This window comes from Hyaena hyaena, unplaced genomic scaffold, assembly GCF_003009895.1.
Source record: "Hyaena hyaena isolate Hyena2069 unplaced genomic scaffold, ASM300989v1 scaffold_3, whole genome shotgun sequence".
In the NCBI taxonomy this organism is placed as follows: Eukaryota; Metazoa; Chordata; class Mammalia; order Carnivora; family Hyaenidae; genus Hyaena; species Hyaena hyaena.
In genome coordinates this window covers 5,221,965-5,235,520 of record NW_024080635.1, presented here as the reverse complement: position 1 = coordinate 5,235,520, position 13,556 = coordinate 5,221,965, and positions in this window count along the sequence as shown.

Here is a 13,556-nt window from a genome sequence, read left to right as displayed (position 1 = left end):
TAAGAGAGAGAGAGCAGAAAGTGAGAGGGCATACTCTTAGGAGAGAGAGAAGCTGAGCATGAGAGCGAGGAAGAGAGAAGTGAGTGACCGAGAAAACAGAGCAAGAAAGGGAACGAGGGGGACAATCAGGAAAGAAGTGAGCGACGGAAGGAGAGAGGCACACAGCGAAAGGCAGACAGATGTAAACACAGACAGAACATGAGAGGAATGAGGGAGACGCGAGAGCAGGAACCCAGGGAATTAAAAGAGAACATGACGAGACAGACAGAGAGTATGTGCTTGGTTGCACATGCGTGCACATCTGCGTGTCTATGGATGGGTGTGAGAGGAAAAAATGAAAAAAAAAGCAGAGAGGGAGAGACAGCTAGAACACGAGGGAGAAGGGAGGAGCTCAGAAGAGCTGCCGTGGTCAGTGGTGTGGCGTGACTGGGCTGGGCATCACTGGTCACCAAGCAGCACCAAGCCCGCGGAGCCCATGGGGACAGTGTGCTGAGGGGCTATAGGAGGGAGAAGGCGTCGCAAGACCCTGAGCAGGAGTGCCAGTTCATGGGAATAAGTGAGGGTGAGTAGGTGTGGACAAGGGAGGGGCGAACACAGAGGAGTTTGTGAATGTGAGTGAGTGCGTGTGTGCATGAGAAAGTCAGTTGGGTGGAGGCTGTGTGTGGACGTCAGTGAGAGATGGGCCAGAGCTCCCTGCCTCAGTTTCTAATCCATTCACCCACTCATTCATTCAGTCAGGAAATACTGAATATCAGGCACCAGGCACTGTAGAAGACACTGTCTACAAAAGCAAGGTGCTCACGCATCAGTCAAATCCAACACCCTTCTACAGAGAGGGAAGCAGGTCTAGACAGGACTCGGGTCCCAAAGCGAGGCAGGTGCAAGGGCCCTGACTCGTCATTCAGGGTCCAGCCTCAGCTCCGCACTGTGTCACTGGGCTAGCTTCCTCCTGCCAACTGGGACCCTGCAACTGTACCTTATCAAAGCCACAAATGGATCTCAAAGGACAAATCACTTTTGACATGTGCCTCAGCCCTGAAGACCTAGAACCAAATGTCTGCCCCTGCCCCAGCTCCATCCCCATCACACACAGGCAGACACGCTCACACCTCTCCCGCGTATAAGCCTTGCACGCTCACGTACCCTCAACGCACACTATCATGCAGACACCAACTTACAATCACATCCCTCCATTCCCACATATACTCACACACTCAGGTGCCCAGATCTGTCACCCCTTACTCATACCCGCCCAGTCACATCTTTCCTCGCGACCATTCACATACACTTCTCCACACTCACCCACCACACACGCTCTCCTTGCACCCTAGCATGTGGTGTTAGGCACTTTGAAGGGGCCCAGTTTGGTCATCCCTCCCCGGCTCTCTCAGAGGCATCTTGAGTCTTGAGTGCCCTGAAACACAAGAGACCATGGTCCACCCATTGCATTGCCAGGGCCCTAGCTCTGCTCCCCAACTCAGTTCCTCTTTCCCAGAATTGGCTTCACCTTCTCAGCCATCCTCCATCCACCACACACCATGAGGGACATCAACCAGCCCCCCGCCCTCTGCCATTTGACCATAGACTCCAAGCACACTCGTCTCAAATCCAGAACTATTTGGCTCAGCCTGTTTTTCAATAGTCCTTGACTCATGCTCTTGTGACAGACGTTTCAGTACCTCTTTTGAGATGATCAATAATCAGGGTAGGTAGGCAGAGATGGTCCACATTTTATTCCTCCTTTTTCTTACACCCACATCCATTCTGTTAGCAAATGTGGAGAGTTCCACTTTAAATTTTTTTTTTTTTATTTCTAGGAGAGAGAGAGAGAGACAGCGTGAGCAGGGGAGGGTCAGAGAGAGAGGGAGTCACAGACTCTGAAACAGTCTCCAGGCTCTGAGCTGGCAGTCAGCACAGAGCCCGACGCGGGGCTCGAACCCACGAACCGCGAGGTCATGACCCAAGCGAAAGTCGGACGCTTAACCGACTAAGCCACCCAGGTGCCCCCAACTTTAAAATATATCCAAACCAGGGGCGCCTGGGTGGCTCAGTCGGTTAAGCATCCAATTTCGGCTCAGGTCATGATCTCATGGTTCGTGGGTTCGAGTCCCGCATCGGGCTCTGTGCTGACAGCTAGCTCAAAGCCTGGAGCCTGCTTCAGATTCTGTACCTCCCTCTCTCTCTGACCTTTCCCTGCTCGCGCTATCTCTCTCTCTCTCTCTCTCTCTCTCTCTCTTTCTCTCAGAAATAAATTTTAAAAAATTTTTAATAAAATATATTCAAACCTGAATCTAAGCAAGCCTTGGGGAACACTCAGTAAGGGTATTTGGGACCTCTGTATACTATCTTTGTTTTCTTTCTTTTAAGTAATCTCTACACCCAACGTGGGGCTCGAACTCATGACCCTGAGACCAAGAGGTGCACACTCCACCGATCAAGCCAGCCAGGGGCAGTGTACTACCTTTGCAATTTCCCATGAATCTATGATTATTCCAAAATAAAGTATTTAAAAAAATAACTAAAAATCCACACAGTGGAAAGGCACTCAAGAGAAGCGTGTTCAAAGAATAATAAAAGTACTAACAATAATAATCCAGTGCTATTTAGCACATGGTGGGCATTTAGTGTGTTTCAGACAGTTGTATCCTATGTAATTGCTCTACATGTGTTATTGTATATATCCTTACAATATTCCTGTGAAGTAGGTGCATTTATCATTATCTCCAATTTAGAGAGAAGGAAATTGAGGCATAGAGAAGCTGAGTAGCTTGTCCAAAGTCACCCACCTTTTATGTGGCAGAGCTAGGATTTAAACCTCAGAGCCCATTCTAGATCTTAACCACTGTGCTGAAGTGCAAATAAATGGGGACAAGAAAACGTGTTAATAATAAAATAAAAAGACATATGTATCAGGGTACTGAAAAGAGATGCACACTCAGATGGACAATCTGAGGACAGAGGGACCCCTTAAAGACTTGAGGGCAGGGCTATAGAACCAGAAGGGACCCTGCAGTACCCCAATACTGCCAACAGTGGGCGCCTTTACCACCCGAAAGGCTCAAGAGCGGAAGCGGTTTCTGGAACCCAAGGGCAGCTATTTGGAGAGCGCTGCCAGGCAGGAGCTGTGACCTTGAGTAGGAAGTTGCAGTAATCCCCCGATGACCTGGCAGAGGAGAGACCAGGAAATAAATACACAAATCTCTCTTTTCTTCCACCCTCTGATGTCTTACCAGTGCCTTCCCTTGGACTCCCCCGGACTCCAATCAGAAGCAAGGGATAAGGGTAATACAGTCCATACAGATCAGCCTCCAGGGGCACAGAGTGGGGTGGAGAAGCAAGGAGATCTGGGGGGCAAAACAGAAGATATCCAGGACAGATATATTCGAGAAAATCAGGGAGAATTTAATATGGACAGAATTTTAAATGATTCTAAGGAATTATTGTTAATTTTATTAAGTGATAATGGGGGTGTGGTTATATAAGAAAGTATCCATATATACGGAATATTTGGAAATGAAGTTGCAGGGAATTGCTTTAAAATATTATAGCAAAATAAAGGGAAAGAGAGGAAGGAAGGGGAATGGGAAGGATGGAATGAGGGGAAGAGAGGGGAGAAGGAAGAATGGAAAAAGGGAAGGAAGGAGGGAGGGAAGGGAGGGACGGAGAAAGGAAAATAATGGGGCAAGATATTGAATCTAGGTGATGGGTGTTGTAGCAGGCTGAATAGTGACCCTCAAAGGTATCAGATCCTAATCCTTGGAACGTGCAAACGTTACCTTATATGCCAAAGATTTTTCAGGTGTTATTAAATTAATGCTCCTGAGATGGGGAGATTGTCTTGAATAATCCAAGTGAGACTTAGTACAATCACAAGTATCCATATAAGAAAGAAACTAAGGGAAATCTGATTATAGATAGAAGAGAAGGCAATGTGGCCACAGAGGCAGGGTGACATGGCCCCACGTCAGGAACGCTGGAAGCCATCAGACGTTGGAAAACAGATTCAGTCCTAGAGGCTCTGCAGGGAGCACACAGCCCTGCTGACTTCCTACCCATTGATACTGATTTTGGACTTCTGGCCTCCAGAACTGTAAGAGAAAAAACGTGTTTGGTTTTTTTTTTAAATGTTTGTTTTTGAGAGAGAGAGGGACAGAGCATGAGCAGGGAGGGGCAGAGAGAGTGGGAGACACAGAATCCGAAGCAACTCCAGGCTCTAAGCTTTCAGCACAGAGCCCAACGTGGGGCTCGAACCCACAAACCGTGAGATCATGACCTGAGCCAAAGTCAGATCCTTAACCAACTGAGCCACCCAGGCACCCTTAAACATGTGTTGTTTGTTTGTTTGTTTTTAGGTTTATTTATTACTGAGACAGAGAGAAACAGAACACGGGTGGAGGAGGGGCAGAGAGAGAGAGACACAGAATCCAAAGCAGGCTCCAGGTTCTGAGCTGTCAGCACAGAGCCCAACATGGGGCTGGAACCCATGAACTATGAGATCATGACCTGAGCTGAGGTCAGATGCTTAACCGACTGAGCCACCCAGGCGCCCCTAAACATGTGTTGTTTTAAGCCACCAAGCTTGTGGTCATTTGTGACAGCAGCTATAGGAAATGAATACAGGTATAAAGAGATTTATTATACTCTTCCCTCTCTTTTTGTGTCTGTTTAAAAACCTTTCTAATAAAGTGGGTGTTGTGCACAGCCAAATCACAGCACTACCTATAAAGTAGGTAGTGCCAAGGAAACAGAATCAGCAAGTTCAACCACCAGTTTACTGGAAATATAGAAGAGTACCGGGTCATAGGGATACACTCAGCAAACTCAGACAAGAGAAAAGGTAAACAACCTGGCCTCCTCAACAAATACATTTTTTAAGTTTATTTATCTATTTTTGAGAAAGAGAATGATGGGGGAAAGGGCAGAGAAAAGGGGAGAGAAAGGATCCCTAGCAGGCTCCACACTGTCAGCCATGCCCAACGCGGAGCTCAAACTCACAACCGTGAGATCATGACCTGAGCTGAAATCAAGAGTCAGACACCTAACTGACTGAGCCACCAGGCAGCCCTAAATACGTTTAATTTAAACTTTAAATAATGATGATGATGATGATAGGTAGATAGATAGATAGATAGATAGATAGATGATAGATAGATGATAGATAGATAGAAAGATTGATAGACAGAACGGACGTATATAGATGGATGGATGGATCCAAAATCTGACCACTTTGCACCATCTCTACTGCTAGGGCCCTGGTCCAAGCCACCATCATCCTTCACCTACCTCACCTAGATGTAGCCCCTCACTGGTCTCCCTTCAACCCTTGCACCCCCTTTTAGTCTGTTCTCAATATGGCAGTGCAGTTGAACCTTTTTTTTTTTTTAACATTTATTTATTTCGGAGAGACAGAGAGAGACAGAGTGCAAGCAGGGGAGAAGCAGAGAGAGAGGGAGACACAGAATCCGAAGCAGGCTCCAGGCTCTGAGTTGTCAGCACAGAGTCCAATGCAGGGCTCGAACCTATGAACTGCGAGATCATGACCTGAGCCGAAACCAGATGCTCAACTGACTAAGCCACCCAGGTGCCCTGCAGTTGAAACTTTTAAACATCAGTCAAATCACATCTTTTCTCTGCTCAAGGAGAAAGGCCCCTGTAAGACTTGCCCTCATCTCCTACTTCTTTCTCCCCACCTTTTAGTCACACTGGTCCTTCTCCTCTGCCTCAACATACTGGGCACACCCTTACTTAGAGCTTTTGCACCTGCTGTGCTGTCTGCCTAGAACATTCTTCCCCCAGACACTCAGAGTTATTCAAATGCCACTTTCCTGATAACCCTAATAAATTGCAGCCATCCCCCAGCATGCTCTAGGCCCCTACTGTGCTTTATCTTTCTCCACAGCAGTCATCTAACACACCATATATTTTAGTTGTTTACTTTGCTCATCATTATCTGACTCTCAACTAAATTCTTAAGTTCCTTGAGAGCAGGAATTTATTTGTAGATACTGATGCAAGTCACTGGCAATTCATTAGGGAAAAAATAATAATAAAACCAGATCCCTACCTCACACTATGTCCAGAATTAAATTCTAACTGGCATAGGGGCGCCTGGGTGGCTTAGTCGGTTAAGCATCCGACTTTCTCTTAGGTCATGATCTCACGGTTCGTGGGTTCGAGCCCCGCGTTGGGCTCTGTGCTGACTGTCAGCTCAGAGCCTGGAGCCTGTTTCAGTCTGTGACTCCCTCTCTCTCTAACCCTCCCCTGCTCACGCTGTCTCTCTCTCTCTCTCTCCTAGAAATAAATAAAAATATTAAAAAAAAAATTCTAACTGGCATAAAGACCTAATTATGGAAAGCAAAATACAAAGAGTTTTGGGGGAAACAATAGAGGACAATACCCTTATGATATAAAGTTTGGGGAAATTTTTTAAAATTAAGACATAGAAATTATAAATAACAAAGAAAAGTTGGATAAATATGACCACATAAAGTTTAAAACCGTGTACATCAAAGCAAAACTGTGTACATCAAAAGATAAAAAGAGGAAGAGACAAGTCACAGACCAGTAGAAAATATTTGCAACGCATGTAACAAAGAATTTTCAAGCATACTATAATATAAATGCCTTCAAATCAGTAACTTAGAGACAAGACCAAAAGAAAAATGGGTCAAGAAAGGAGTAGGCAATTCACAGACGAAAAAGCCTGAATGGCTAAGAAACATAAAAATATGAACAAGAAGGGTATCTGGGTGGCTGAGTAGGTTGAGCGTCTGACTTGGGCTCAGGTCATGATCTCATGGTTTGTGAGTTGGGGCCTGCATCGGGCTCTGCACTGACAGTGAGGATCCCACCTAGGACTCTCTCTCTCTCCCTCTCTCTGCGCCTCCCCCATGCACGTGGGCGTGCATGGGCGCGCACGCTCTCTCTCTCTCAAAATAGATTAATAAACTTAAAAAAATATGATCAACACTTCATGAAATCAGGGGTTCAAATTAAAACAACCAACCATCAGATTGGAAAAAATTAGTCTGCCAATTCCAAGTATTGGGGAGGATGTAGAACAACGGAAACTCTCATTGTGCTGCTAAAAAGATAGTACAAAAGGTACTACCATTTTGGACATTAATCTTAAACTTGAAAATATGCACATCCTTCCTAGGTATACACCAGAAATATTAATATTCTTGTATACAAGGAAACATATATTTGCATGTTTTCACAATGCAATCTTATGCATATGCTAAAGTGAACAGAGCCACATATAATAACATGAACAATAAACATAAATGCTAAATGAAGGAAACAAGCTGCAGGATAAATACAGCATGATACTATTTCTTAAAACTATGGGGCACCTGGGGGGCTCAGTCAGTTGAGCTGCCGACTTCAGCTCGGCTCATGATCTCACAGTTCATGGGTTCGAGCCCCGCGTCTGGGTCTGTGCTGACAGCTCAGAGCCTGGAACCTGCTGCAGATTCTGTGTCTCCCTCTCTCCCTCCGGCTCCCTCTCGCTGCTCTCCCACTCCTGCTCTGTCACTCTCTCTCCCTCAAAATTAAATAAATATTTTAAAAAATAAAAATAAATAAAACTATGACTGCCGATGGACACAATACATATGAACTGATATAGCAAAATAAATTCTGGATATGATGCTCTCTGAGGAGAGAGGGAGAGGGCAGGATAGGTGAGGGCCACAGGGGGCTTCTATTACACCTGTATGTTCGGTTTAATTGGTGGCAGATGCACAGGCATTTGTCATATTTATATATACAAGTCAAGAAATATGCCCCCATCCTATATGGAGATTTACTGGAAAGTTACAGTAATTAAGACAGATGTTATAAACACTCAGACAGACAAACAGAGCCAATGAACAGACTAGAAATAGAATCACTGGAGGCATGGATTACCACAAAGCCAGAGACCCCTGAGAGCCAAAAAGTAACCTGGGCGGTATGTTCCTTCTGAGACCCCTTTCTGGGATGCCAGCCCTGATGCCCAGCAGCCCTGAAGTCTCCTTCCTCCTCACTATAACCTCAGTTTCTCTCTCTGCCACTCTCTGGCTCTCCTGTGCGTGGGTGATCTCTTACTCTCCCTCAAACTTTGGGAGTTCGAATCCCCACTCTGCCATTCAACAACTGGGCCACCCGAGCCTCAGACTCTTCATCTATAAAGTGAGAACAGGGGCGCCTGGGTGGCTCAGTCAGTTAAGCATCCGACTTTGGCTCAGGTCATGATCTCACGGTTCATGGGTTCGAGCCCCGCGTCGGGCTCTGTGCTGACAGCCAGCTCAGAGCCTGGAGCCTGTCTTCGGGTTCTGTGTCTCCCTCTGTCTCTGACCCTTCCCTACTCATGCTGTCTCTCTCTCTCAAAAATAAATAAAGCATAAAAAAAAAAAAAAGCCACTAGCCTCACAGAGGGATTAGGTCTATAAAGACAGACCTTTATAGGCAGCTAGTCCCCATTCTCTTTCTTCTTCCACGTCTTCTCCCATTGTCCTCTCCCTCTCCTGGTCAGGCTGAGTCCCACCTGCACTTGCTCTCCAACACCTGCTCCCCTCCCCCTACCTGTAAGGGGACAGCCTTACCATGTACCTGGCACCAGATCTGAAAGAAAGCCTCAGGGGTGTGACCAGGGCCCTCAAGGCTTCAATCTACTGAACTTTTAACTTGCTTATTTGCCACGTCTTTAAAATATAGAAAAAAATTGGGGTGCCTGGGTGGCTCAGTCAGTTAAGCATCCAATTTCGGCTCCGGTCATGATCTCACTGCTCGTGAGTTCGAAGCCCACGTTGGGCTCTGTGCTGACAGCTCAGAGCCTGGAGCCTGTTTCAGATTCCGTGTCCTCCTCTCTCTCTGCCCCTCCCTTGCTTGTGCTCCGTCTCTCTCTCTCTCTCAAAAATAAACACTTGAAAAAATTTTAATAGAGAAAAAATTAATTGAAAGTAAATTAAAAAGAAGTAGACTCTGGGGTCAGACTTACCTCTGTTTAAATTCCATTGTTTTCTTCCGGCCGTGGGATATTAGGCAAGGTTCTTACCCTCTCTGAGCCTATATATATATCAAAACATAGCTGGAAAATGAGGATAATAGTATATACTTCATAAAGGTAGTACATAATAAAAAAATGCTTGTACAAGCATTGAGCGTGATCTCTGACCCCCAGTGGTCATGTGATGAATGCTAGCTAGCTTTTTTTTTTTTTTTTTTACCAGCTTCTGCTGAGTCCCAGGGCCATCTGGAAGCAGCACTCAGACAGCTAGGGCGTTGGCCTCTCCCATCACACTCCATGATGTGGCCAGGACCCCTAGCATTTCTTCCCGCCCCGCCCATCCCCTCCGCAACGCACAAGCAGGACCCGTGGTGGAATGTTAAAAGTGGGGATGGTCCCAGCCCCTGTCCCAGCTAAGCAGCAGCACCCAAAGGTCCTATGGACCCGATTGGGTGTGATATGTACATGCGGTTGCATTGATGTGTGTGTCCGTGTGCGTAGGAGGGATGTTTGTGTGTCTGTGTGGAGTAGCTTTGTTTGTAGCAAGTGAGCAGGGGGTCTTTTGTGTCTGGACTTGTGTCCTGCAAGGATCCACGTGTTGTGTCTGCCGGTGCTGACGCACCTGTTGTGTGTCTGCAAAGATGTGTGTTTCATCCTGTGGCAACACGCATCATATGAGGGGGATAGTGTCACAATGGCATATTTTGTGTCGTGAAGGGCCGTGGGTTCTACCAGTCGATGTCAAGAGTCTGCTGTGTGTTACGTATTTGTGAAAGGCCATGAACTAGGTCTGTGGGTGTGTTCTGTGTGATATGTGTGAAGGCCATGTCTGTTGATGATTGTGCATTAAATGTCTATGAGGAGGAAAAGGCTGTGTGCCGTGTCTGTGTGACAAAGGAGAGTTGTTTGCCTACAGGGATGTGCTGGTAGGAGAAGAGTCGGGCATACCCCAGCTCTGAGGACCCCTCTAGAGCCTGAACAGCCTCACGGATTCTACGGGGCAAGTAGACAAAGCAGGCAAACGCAACCCTCTTGCCCAGGTCACCAGACTCTTACCTGAGAAGCAGTAGAAACAGGGGTCCAGGAGGTGACAATAAGGCTGAGGAAGAGATGGAGGCCACTGAAAGCATGTCTCCTGCCGGCTTCTCGGAGAACCCAAGAAGTGGGGTAGAGAATAAGGAGGAAGCGGAAGGCAGGCCTAGACCTAGGAATGTGACTCACTTTACGCTCCAGTCCCCATTCAACAGCTGAATAAAGAAATTAGGGGAGGTCTGCCCGCAGGCTCTGCTGGGCAGGGCATAATGCGAGGAAGCCAGCTCCTTGGGTGGGGCCCCAACCCCAAAGACACTGGGAATACCCACATCTAGCCAGGGAGCCTCTCTGCGTGTCAGCTCAGCCAACAGGGGCTGGTCTGTCCCATGTGGAGTGGCTCTGGGAGTAAGGTTTGGACTTGGGCTGGCAGAGAAGGAATTGGGTCCCTTGACTCTCTCTCCCTTGACCTCAATGCCTTTCTTCATGCTTCCCTCGCTCTGAGTGGCTGCCTACTGATCTCTCTTTGCAGACTGCTCTGGGGGCGTCTGGGTGGCTCAGTCTGTTGAGCGTCCAACTCTGGCTCAGGTCATGATCTCACAGTCCGTGCTTTCGAGCCTCACATCGGGCTCACTGCTGTCAGTGCAGGGCCGGCTTCTGATCTTCTGTCCCCCTTTCTCCATTCTTCCCCCGCTCGTGCCCTCTCTCTCTCTCTCTCTAAAAAATAAGTAAACATTATGGGGCGCCTGGGTGGCTCAGTCGGTTAAGCATCCGACTTTGGCTCAGGTCATAGTCTCATGGTTTGTGGGTTCGAGCCCCGCTTCGGGCTCTGTGCTGAAAGCTAGCTCAGAGCCTGGAGCCTGTTTCAGATTCTGTATCTCCTTCTCTCTGACCCTCCCCTGTTCACGCTGCCTCTCTCTCTCTCTCTCAGAAATAAACTTTTAAGAAAGCATATAAATAAATAAATAAATAAATATAAGTAAACATTAAAAAGAAAAAAAAAAAGATACAGCTGTCTCTCTTCAACCTGAATCCTCCATCAGAGTCTTCAGCGAGACCCGAGAATGTCTTTTCACCAAGTTTCCCAGGTGAAATTCCCTCAAGTCTCTGCTTGGAGCAGCCCTGCTGGGCGAGAGGGGCAAAGATCACTACCCGCTGTGCACAGCCCTGTGCCAGGCATCTGCTTTCCCTGATCTCCTTAACCCTCAGGGCAACAAGGTTAAGAGAAGAGGAAGCAGAGGCTCAGGGAAGTTTCAAGACTACTGTCTGTGACGTCAAAGGCGGGCCTGTTGCCTCCATTTACAAGGTTGATTCTTTTTATAAGAAACAGAGTCTCACTAGAAATTTGTAGAACAGGAATGAAGAAAGGTTTACCTTTGTTCTACTGAAGAGGAGGAAGCTAAAGCCCAGAAAGGGGAAATGAGGTGCCAGGATTTACAGAGCTACTCAGCGGGCGAGCAGATACTCGGTAAGGTGACTCTAAGCCCTTTCTGCGGTCATGCCCCCTTCCTCAGGGTCACAGGATGGGGGAGGGGGGGAAGGAGAGGGAAGGAATGGAGACAGGCGAGCCCTGCTTCACTGGGCTCCCATCCTCAGCACAGGCCCAGACTCATCTGCACAGGCCCACGCTCACTCCTACCTCCACTGGGGCCCTAGGGAAGGGAGAGGGGCCAGAAGGCGGGGCCTGGCTGAGGCCATGTGTGGGGGTGGGAGGGCTTAGGTGACTGGGCGTAAGGCAATGACTGATGCTTTAGGTGGTCACACCTCCTTTTCAAGGTACTATTTATTCCCACTCTACACATGAGGAAACTGTGGCTCAGAGTTGAACCCCAACTGCCAGGATTCTAACCTTGCTTGGCTCCTCCATTTCCCCCCTGCCCACGGTGGCCCCACAGGCAGCAGTGGGCTGCACAGTGGAGGAGGTGTGGGCAGTGGTCTCGGCTCCATTTTTCAGGGCAAACTGCAGGAGTTAAAGGGGCTCAGCCAGACTTTCATTCATTCTCTCCAGGTCCTGGTGCCCCTCCAGTGAGCCTTTCCTGCCCAAAGAGCCCTTTAACCAACCTGCTCACAGATTAAGGGGCTGAAGAAGACGTCACAGCCACAGCCCTGCCCTGGCGGCATCTCGGCTACGGCTGTCTCTATCCAAGGCCCAAAGCACCCCCTTCTGGGTGGGTGGGGGGTCATCCCTGAAACAATTGCCCTGAACAGGCTTATGGGAATGGGCTGGGATCTTGGCAGATCTTCAAGTGGGTCTGTGGCTACAGTGTGCCAGAAAGGAAATGGAAAGGCCTTAGTCCATCTGGGAAAATAGGATGTCATGGCTGAAACCCAAATTCTGTAATAAGACTTTCTGATGTCCCTGGTCCCCCTTCACCTCGCTTCTATGCCTCCAAGCATCGCGGCGGTGACCTCTGGGCCTTTGCACACACTCTTCCCTCCAACTGAAACATCTCTCAGGTCCTACCTGACCCGTGCCTGACACTTAGTGGTCCCTGGTCTCCCTTTCTTCCTTCCTCACCAACAAAATTTACTGGAAACAGGTGGTGCTGAGCCCTGGGGAACAAGGCCTGGTCTGTGGCCTGCCCATCCTTCCTGGCTGTTTTTCCCACATTTACTGTTAGAGGTGGCCACGTGGCCCATTTTCTAGACAACGACATCTTTTAGAGGAATTTTTGCTTCCTGATGACTTCTTTCTGCTTGGCAATTGGGATGAAGCATGGAGCTACACAACCTTCTGAGAGATTCTGCAACAAGACGAGAAGCCCCGCTGAGGGGATGGAGGCGGAGCATAGTAGGAGCCTGGCTCCTTGGTAGCGCTGCTGAGCCGGGTACTGAAACTGCCTGCCCATCAGACTTCGGAGAGCAAAACATTTCCGTTTACACTAGTCTTTCAGTTGAAAACATCCCGGATGCATCAGCCTCTGGGTTCCAACTTTAAAAACATCGCTTCCTCCTGGAAACATGCCTTGGCTCCTAAGAACAGGATCCAGAGACCCCTCCCCGGAGCAGTGGGTACACTGTACCTCTCATGATCTTTGCAGCCGTCCGCTCACCCGTGTGCCCCAGCGGACTCGGGTAGGCAGCAGGGGCCCGCGGTGTTCACCGTGTCGCTCCTAAGCCAGCGTAGCTGTCAAACACAACCTCCGTGGGGGCAAAGACTGGGCCCGGCCAGCTGAAGTAGGACGACGGCCTAACCCCTACGGAAGGGCCGGGCACTTACACACACATCCGGGGAAGAGATGGGGAGCACTCGGCCTGTTGAGAAGCGCTGGCTGCCGTTCCCTGCACAGGACTGTCCGCGTCACCTCATGGCGTGGATGCTCTGCAGCAGGATGGAACAGGGGCCCCTCTCTGACGTGGCCCGCTTTCAGCGAGAGTCGCAATCACCCATATCCTGTGCACAGGTTTGTCTGTGGTTTGGACGCTTACCTGTATGTGGAAGGGGAGCGAGACGCCCAGACTTCTGTCCCCTCCCCCAGGGAAGTAAACCTAATGTGCGCTAACTCCTTATACCACAAGGCTGTGCCTTGGGGAC